This window comes from Oncorhynchus nerka, linkage group LG1, assembly GCF_034236695.1.
Source record: "Oncorhynchus nerka isolate Pitt River linkage group LG1, Oner_Uvic_2.0, whole genome shotgun sequence".
In the NCBI taxonomy this organism is placed as follows: Eukaryota; Metazoa; Chordata; class Actinopteri; order Salmoniformes; family Salmonidae; genus Oncorhynchus; species Oncorhynchus nerka.
In genome coordinates this window covers 54,741,635-54,751,634 of record NC_088396.1, presented here as the reverse complement: position 1 = coordinate 54,751,634, position 10,000 = coordinate 54,741,635, and the positions used below count along the sequence as shown (strand labels likewise).

Here is a 10,000-nt window from a genome sequence, read left to right as displayed (position 1 = left end):
ACTCGTGTCCTATTGGTCAGTTTCTCTGGTCTTTGACTGTCAGCTGACCTCTGTTCTCTCACCCAAACTCAGATTCCTATTGGTCAGTTTCTTAAACCTTAAGCAACAAGAGCAAACCCACCTGCCTCTCCAAAATAAACCTTTATAACTGAGGACACATGATAACAGAGTTAGGGTCTGGGATAGAGGCCATTGTCTTTCGACTGGTGGGTCACTTCTTCTATAAAACACTCGTCCTTCAGTCTAACGATCAGAGCAGAGGAAAGGTGCTCTATCTAAATTAAGACAATGAAAGAAAGACTGCAACCTCAGGACCTGCAGGTACCTCCATTGCAATATAGACACAGTGCAGTATAGTAGGGTCGTGGCTACATCCCTCCATCGACCAATCAGAGCAACTCCTGACCGTTTGGCCTTGATGTCCTTTCATTTTAATATACAATGTAGGGTAATTAACTTAATAACCAGCCCTCCAGATTCCTGCTGGATTACAGATGGATTACTGCTGGATTACAGTTGGATTACTGGTGTATTACAGGTGTATTACTTCTAGATTACAGGTTGATTACTGCTGGATTACAGGTGGATTACTGGTGGATTACTGCTGGATTATAGGTGGATTACTGCTGGATTACAGGTGGATTACTGCTGGATTACAGGTGGATTACTGCTGGATTACTGCTGGATTACAGGTGGATTACTGCTGGATTACAGGTGGATTACTGCTGGATTACAGGTGGATTACTGCTGGATTACAGGTGGATTACTGCTGGATTACTTCTGGATTACTGCTGGATTACTTCTGGATTACTGCTGGATTACAGGTGGATTACTGCTGGATTACTGCTGGATTACAGGTGGATTACTGCTGGATTACAGGTGGATTACAGGTGGATTACTGCTGGATTACTGCTGGATTACTGGTGGATTACTGCTGGATTACTGCTGGATTACTTCTGGATTACTGCTGGATTACTGGTGTATTACTTCTGGATTACAGGTGGATTACTGCTGGATTACTTCTGGATTACTGCTGGATTACTGGTGGATTACAGGTGGATTACAGGTGGATTACTGCTGGATTACTTCTGGATTACTGCTGGATTACTGCTGGATTACAGGTGGTTTACTGCTGGATTACAGGTGGATTACTGCTGGATTACTGGTGGATTACTGCTGGATTAGTTCTGGATTACTGCTGGATTACTGGTGGATTACTGCTGGATTACAGGTGTATTACTTCTGGATTACAGGTGGATTACTGCTGGATTACTGCTGGATTACTGGTGGATTACAGGTGGATTACAGGTGGATTACTGCTGGATTACTTCTGGATTACTGCTGGATTACTGCTGGATTACAGGTGGTTTACTGCTGGATTACAGGTGGATTACTGCTGGATTACTGGTGGATTACTGCTGGATTAGTTCTGGATTACTGCTGGATTACTGGTGGATTACTGGTGGATTACTGCTGGATTACAGGTGGATTACAGGTGGATTACTGCTGGATTACTGCTGGATTACAGGTGGATTACTGCTGGATTACTGCTGGATTACTGCTGGATTACTGGTGAATTACTAGTGGATCTGGTAGGGTTTATGGAGATATCTGGTCACCTGGAGAGGAATAGAGAGGGAGCAGGCGTTCTGTTGAGCTAGCTCTCTGTGTGTTTGTATTACTATATCACTATATTAATATATTGCTAAATTGCTTTATCATTACATTACTATATTATTATAGTATTATATTACAACATTACTATATTATTATATTACTATATTATTATATTACTATATTATTATATTATTATATTACTATATTATTATATTACTATATTACTATATTATTATATTACTATATTATTATATTACTATATTACTATATTATTATATTACTATATTATTATATTACTATATTACTACATTACTATATTACTATATTATTATATTACTATATTACTATATTATTATATTACTATATTATTATATTACTATATTATTATATTATTATATTACTATATTATTATATTACTATATTATTATATTACTATATTACTATATTATTATATTATTATATTATATTATATTATTATATTAATATATTACTATATTACTATATTATTATATTATTACATTACTACATGACTATATTTGTAATAATAATCCAGTAGAAGATGAAGTACAGATAATGTAGTACTGTGTCACGCTGACTGCTCTGTGCCCTGTGTTATAGACCATAGAAAGGTGTTGTACTTGGGAGAATCTTTACTGTTGCCGGTGGAGGCTAGCCAGCATGTAGCATGCAGCTCTATCCACGGACGGTGGGGGAGGGGGGACATTCAGGGGAGGGAAGAGGTAAACAAGTCCCCTAACATGGATACAGTGTGTTGTACTAGGGAGAACCAGCATGTAGCATGCAGCTCTATCCACGGACGGTGGGGGAGGGGGGACATTCAGGGGAGGGAAGAGGTAAACACCAACTCACCTCCCTCATGCATTGTGTCAGCGACAGCGTGTGAACTGACAACGCCGTGACAACGTGGTTGAGGGTTGTTCTCACAAAGCCTTTCTAGGGTTCTGTTCTTCCTTCCTCTTCCTATTCCTCTTCTAGCTTTAAAATGGACATGTCAGTTACTGCTTTGGTCTCTCTCTCTCTCTCTCTCTCTCTCTCTCTCTCTCTCTCTCTCTCTCTCTCTCTCTCTCTCTCTAACAGACTAAACTGCTGTGGGGCACATAACTGGTGGCACTGTGTCAGGTAGAGGAGTGCGTGGGGGTGGAGGAGAGAACCTGACACTGCTCTCAGCCCCCCCTCTGACAGACACAGACAGGTGTCCTCCCTCCCTTCTTCCCCCTTCCCCCTCTTCCTCCTCACCCCTTCCTCCACTCTGAGCCAGGCCTGCTTCCCAGCCGGATTCCTCTCTACTCAGTAGCCTACAGGTAGAAGCAGAGGCAGTGAGAGAGACAAGGCAAGGTAGAGGCAGGGAGAGAGACAAGGCAAGGTAGAGGCAGAGGTATTGAGAGAGACAAGGCAAGGTAGAGGCAGAGGTAGTGAGAGAGGCAAGGTAGAGGCAGAGGTAGTGAGAGAGACAAGGCAAGGTAGAGGCAGAGGTAGAGGCAGAGAGAGAGACAAAGTAGAGGTAGAGGCAGTGAGAGAGACAAGGTAGAGATGAGGTAGAGGCAGAGAGAGAGATGAGGTAGAGGCAGAGAGAGAGACAAGGTAGAGATGAGGTAGAGGCAGAGAGAGAGATGAGGTAGAGGCAGTGAGAGAGACAATGCAAGGTAGAGGCAGAGGTAGTGAGAGAAGCAAGGTAGAGGCAGATGTAGTGAGAGAGGCAAGGTAGAGGCAGAGGTAGTGAGAGAGGCAAGGTAGAGGCAGAGGTAGTGAGAGAGACAAGGCAAGGTAGAGGCAGAGGTAGAGGCAGAGAGCGAGACAAAGTAGAGGTAGAGGCAGTGAGAGAGACAAGGTAGAGGCAGTGGCAGTGAGAGAGACAAAGTAGAGGTAGAGGCAGTGAGAGAGACGAGGTAGAGGTAGAGGCAGAGAGAGAGACAAGGTAGAGGCAGTGAGAGAGACGAGTTAGAGGCAGTAAGAGAGACGAGGTAGAGGCAGAGAGAGAGACGGGGTAGAGGCAGTGAGAGAGACGAGGTAGAGACAGAGAGAGAAACAAGGTAGAGATGAGGTAGAGGCAGAAAGAGAGACAAAGTAGAGGTAGAAGTAGAGAGACAGACAAGGTAGAGGTAGAGGCAGAGAGAGGCAGAGGCAGAGACAAAGTAGAGGTAGAGGTAGAGAGAGACGAGGCAGAGAGAGAGGCAGAGGCAGAGACAAAGTAGAGGTAGAGGTAGAGAGAGACGAGGTAGAGGTAGAGGCAGAGAGAGAGACAAAATAGAGGTAGAGGCAGTGAGAGAGACAAGGTAGAGGCAGTGAGAGAGACGAGGTAGAGGCAGAGTAAGAGACAGCTCTATGGAGGCCTGCCTGAGTATATTTAGACTGGAGAACACCAGCGAGCTTTTGAGGTTGAATCCTCTTTTTCTCTGGTCTCCGAATCTCAGTCGTGGAGACAGATCCGACAGGGCTCTTTTGACATGATCACAATGTCTCTCTCTTTGTTGCTGGGAAGTCTTGCAGCAGCAGCCGCACTGAGGCAGTGAGAGATCTCTCAGGACAACCCAAATAGCACCCTATTCCCTATATAGTGCACTACTTTTCAAAAGAGCCCTTAGTGCCCTGCATAGGGAATAGGGTGGCATTTGGGTTCTTCGAGTCGTTCAGGAGAGCTGCAGGCGGCGTCGGGGCGGATTCTGATTCTACCCCCTCTCCAATTAGTTCTGACATTAACCACGGTGACAATGATAGCCTTCTTTCTCTCCGAGCTGGCTGGGAGACATGCTGTGTGTGTGTGTGTGTGTGTGTGTGTGTGTGTGTGTGTGTGTGTGTGTGTGTGTGTGTGTGTGTGTGTGTGTGTGCGCGTGTGTGTGTGTGCAGAGTTGAAGTCGGAAGTTTACATACACCTTAGCCAAGTACATTTAAATATAGTTTTTTCACAATTCCTGAAATTTAATCCTAGTATAAATTCCCTGTTTTAGGTCAGTTAGGATCACCACTTTATTTTAAGAATGTAAAATGTCAGAATAATTGTAGAGAGAATTACTTATTTCAGCTTTTATTTCTTTCATCACATTCCCAGTGGGTCAGAAGTTTACATACACTCAATTAGTATTTGGTAGCAGCGCCTTTAACATGCTTAACTTTAGTCAAACATTTCAGGTAGCCTTCCACAAGCTTCCCATAATAAAGTTGGGTGAATTTTGGCCCATTCCTACTGACAGAGCTGGTGTAACCGAGTCAGGTTCAGGCCTCCTTGCTCACACACACTTTTTCAGTTCGGCCCACAAATGTTCTATAGGATTGAGGTCAGGGCTTTGTGATGGCCACTCCAATACCTTGACTTTGTTGTCCTTAAGCCATTTTGCCACAACTTTGGAAGTATGCTTGGGGTCATTGTCCATTTGGAAGAACCATTTGCGACCAAGCTTTAACTTCCTGAGTGATGTCTTGATGTTGCTTCAATATATCCACATCATGTTCCTTCCTCATGATGCCATCTATTTTGTGCACCAGTCCCTCCTGCAGCAAAGCACCCCCACAACATGATGCTGCCACCCCCGTGCTTCACGGTTGGGATGGTGTTCTTCGGTTTGCAAGCCTCCTCCGTTCTCCTCCAAACATAACGATTGTCATTATGGCCAAACAGTTCCATTTTTGTTTCATCAGACCAGAGGAAATTTCTCCAAAAAGTACGATCTTTGTCCCCATGTGCAGAGGAGTCTGGCTTTTTATGGCGGGTTCGGAGAAGTGGATTTTTCCTTGCTGAGTGGCCTTTCAGGTTATGTCGATATAGGACCTGTTTTACTGTGGATACAGATCATTTTGTACCTGTTTCCTCCAGCATCTTCACAAGGTCTTTTGTTGTTGTTCTGGGATTGATTTGCACTTTTCACACCAAAGTACATTCATCTCTAGGAGACGTCTCCTTCCTGAGCGGTATGACGGCTGCGTGGTCCCATGGTGTTTATACTTGCATACTATTGTTTGTACAGATGAATGTGGTACCTTTAGATGTTTGGAAATTGCTCCCAAGGATTAACCAGACTTGTGGAGGTCTACAATTAACAAGACATTTGTGAAGTCATTGAAAAACGAGTTTAAATGACCCCTGTGACTTCAACTGTATGTGTATGTGTGTGTGTGTGTGTGTGTGTGTGTGTGTGTGTGTGTGTGTGTGTGTGTGTGTTTGTGCTGTGTTTGTTCAGTGTGGTGTTTGTTCAGTGTGTGTGTGTGTGTGTGTGTGTGTCTGTGTGTGTGTGTGTGTGTGTGTGTGTGTGTGGTGTTTGTTCGGTGTTCGTGTGTGTGTGTGTGTGTGTGGTGTGTGCGTGTGTGTGTTTGTGTGGTGTGTACGTGTGTGTTTGTGTGATGTGTGTGTGTGTGTATGTATGTGCGTGTGTGTGTGTGGTGTTTGTTCGGTGTTTGTGTGTGTGTGTGTGTGTGTGTGTGGTGTGTGGTGTGTGTGTGTGTGTTTGTGCGGTGTTTGTTCAGTGTTTGTGTGTGTGTGTGGTGTGTGTGTGTGTGTCTGTGTGTGTGACTTTATGGGAGGGGAGTGGCACATCTGTACACAGACTATATGGGAGGGGAGTGGCACATCTGTACACAGACTATATGGGAGGGGAGTGGCACATCTGTACACAGACTATATGGGAGGGGAGTGGCACATCTGTACACAGACTTTATGGGAGGGGAGTGGCACATCTGTACACAGACTATATGGGAGGGGAGTGGCACATCTGTACACAGACTATATGGGAGGGGAGTGGCACATCTGTACACAGACTATATGGGAGGGGAGTGGCACATCTGTACACAGACTATATGGGAGGGGAGTGGCACATCTGTACACAGACTATATGGGAGGGGAGTGGCACATCTGTACACAGACTTTATGGGAGGGGAGTGGCACATCTGTACACAGACTATATGGGAGAGGAGTGGCACATCTGTACACAGACTATATGGGAGGGGAGTGGCACATCTATACACAGACTATATGGGAGGGGAGTGGCACATCTGTACACAGACTATATGGGAGGGGAGTGGCACATCTGTACACAGACTTTATGGGAGGGGAGTGGCACATCTGTACACAGACTTTATGGGAGGGGAGTGGCACATCTGTACACAGACTTTATGGGAGGGGAGTGGCACATCTGTACACAGACTATATGGGAGGGGAGTGGCACATCTGTACACAGACTATATGGGAGGGGAGTGGCACATCTGTACACAGACTATATGGGAGGGGAGTGGCACATCTGTACACAGACTATATGGGAAGGGAGTGGCACATCTGTACACAGACTATATGGGAGGGGAGTGGCACATCTGTACACAGACTATATGGGTGGGAGGGGAGTGGCACATCTGTACACAGACTATATGGGAGGGGAGTGGCACATCTGTACACAGACTATATGGGAGGGGAGTGGCACATCTGTACACAGACTATATGGGAGGGGAGTGGCACATCTGTACACAGACTATATGGGAGGGGAGTGGCACATCTGTACACAGACTATATGGGAGGGGAGTGGCACATCTGTACACAGACTATATGGGAGGGGAGTGGCACATCTGTACACAGACTTTGCCCAGGACGCAATAGACTACAGCCTACCTCAGAGGAAAATGCTGTCTCTCTCTCACACACACACACGCACACGCACACACACAAGCACACGCACACACACACACACGCACACGCACACACACACGCGCACACGCGCACACGCACAATTCAGTCCATTGGGAAGAGGTAACACGTTAACTTAATGCAAAATAGCACACTATTAACTATACAATACATTACCCTCATTAATACATTACCTCTATAGTACATTACCATATATAATACATTACTCTATAATACATTGCCCTCATTAATACATTACCTCTATAGTACATTACCATATATAATACATTACTCTCATTAAAACATGACCTCTATAATACACTGCCATATATAATACATTACCCTCATTAATACATAACCTCTATGATACATTACCCTCATTAATACATTACCTCTATAATACACTACCCTATATAATACATTACCCTCATTAATACATAACATCTATGATACATTACCCTCATTAATACATTACCTCTATAATACACTACCCTATATAATATACTACCCTATATAATACACTACCCTATATAATACACTACCCTATATAATACACTACCCTATATAATACATTACCCTCATTAATACATAACATCTATGATACATTACCCTCATTAATACATTACCTCTATAATATACTACCCTATGTAATACATTACCCTATATAATATACTACCCTATGTAATACACTACCCTATATAATATACTACCCTATGTAATACATTACCCTATATAATATACTACCCTATATAATACACTACCCTATATAATATACTACCCTATGTAATACATTACCCTATATAATGCACTACCCTATATAATACACTACCCTATATAATACACTACCCTATATAATACATTACCCTATATAATACATTACCCTATATAATACATTACCCTATATAATACACTACCCTATATAATACACTACCCTCTATAATACACTACCCTATATAATACACTACCCTATATAATACAATACCCTATATAATACACTACCCTATATAATACACTACCCTATATAATACACTACCCTCTATAATACACTACCCTATATAATACACTACCCTATATAATACAATACCCTATATAATACACTACCCTATATAATACACTACCCTCTATAATACACTACCCTATATAATACACTACCCTATATAATACATTACCCTATATAATACACTACCCTATATAATACACTACCCTATATAATACACTACCCTATATAATACACTACCCTATATAATGCACTACGCTATATAATGCACTACCCTATATAATACATTACCCTATATAATACACTACCCTATATAATACACTACCCTATATAATACACTACCCTATATAATACATTACCCTATATAATACACTACCCTATATAATACACTACCCTATATAATATACTACCCTATATAATACACTACCCTATATAATACATTACCCTATATAATACACTACCCTATATAATACACTACCCTATATAATACACTACCCTATATAATACACTACCCTATATAATACACTACGCTATATAATGCACTACCCTATATAATACATTACCCTATATAATACACTACCCTATATAATACACTACCCTATATAATACATTACCCTATATAATACACTACCCTATATAATACACTACCCTATATAATACACTACCCTATATAATACACTACCCTATATAATACACTACCCTATATAATACACTACCCTATATAATACACTACGCTATATAATACACTACCCTATATAATACACTACCCTCTATAATACACTACCCTATATAATACACTACCCTATATAATACACTACCCTCTATAATACACTACCCTATATAATACACTACCCTATATAATACATTACCCTATATAATATAGTACCCTATATAATACATTACCCTATATAATACACTACCCTATATAATACATTACCCTATATAATACACTACCCTATATAATACACTACCCTATATAATACACTACCCTATATAATACACTACCCTATATAATACACTACCCTATATAATACACTACCCTATATAATACAATACCCTATATAATACACTACCCTATATTATGCACTACCTTATATAATACACCACTTTAGTTTTTTTGACCAGGGGCGATAGGGTCTCATTTAGTGAACAGGGCACCATTGAACCCTAGGGGCATCATTGAACCCTAGGACTATCATTGAACCCTATGGGTGTCATTGAACCCTAGGAGCATCATTGAACCCTAGGGGCGTCATTTAACCCTAGGAGCATCATTGAACCCTAGGACTATCATTGAACCCTATGGGTGTCATTGAACCCTAGGAGCATCATTGAACCCTAGGGGCGTCATTGAACCCTAGGGGCATCATTGAACCCTAGGAGCATCATTGAACCCTAGGAGCATCATTGAACCCTAGGGGCGTCATTGAACCCTAGGAGCATCATTGAACCCTAGGAGCATCATTGAACCCTAGGGGCACCATTGAACCCTAGGGGCATCATTGAACCCTAGGGGCATCATTGAACCCTAGGAGCATCATTGAACCCTAGGGGCATCATTGAACCCTAGGGGCACCATTGAACCCTAGGGGCATCATTGAACCCTAGGAGCATCATTGAACCCTAGGGGCATCATTGAACCCTAGGAGCATCATTGAACCCTAGGGGCATCATTGAACCCTAGGGGCATCATTGAACCCTAGGGGCATCATTGAACCCCAGGGGTGTCATTTGCCCAATGGGTCCTGGCCAAAAGTTGTGCA

The 10,000-nt window shown here is 42.3% G+C and overlaps 1 protein-coding gene across 1 annotated transcript in view; it reads right to left on the bottom strand.

Annotated features, from left to right (window-relative positions):
• LOC115124509 (neuropilin-2-like) overlaps positions 1–10,000 on the bottom strand; it is a 155,791-nt gene that overhangs the window by 66,950 nt on the left and 78,841 nt on the right. The window lies entirely within an intron of this gene.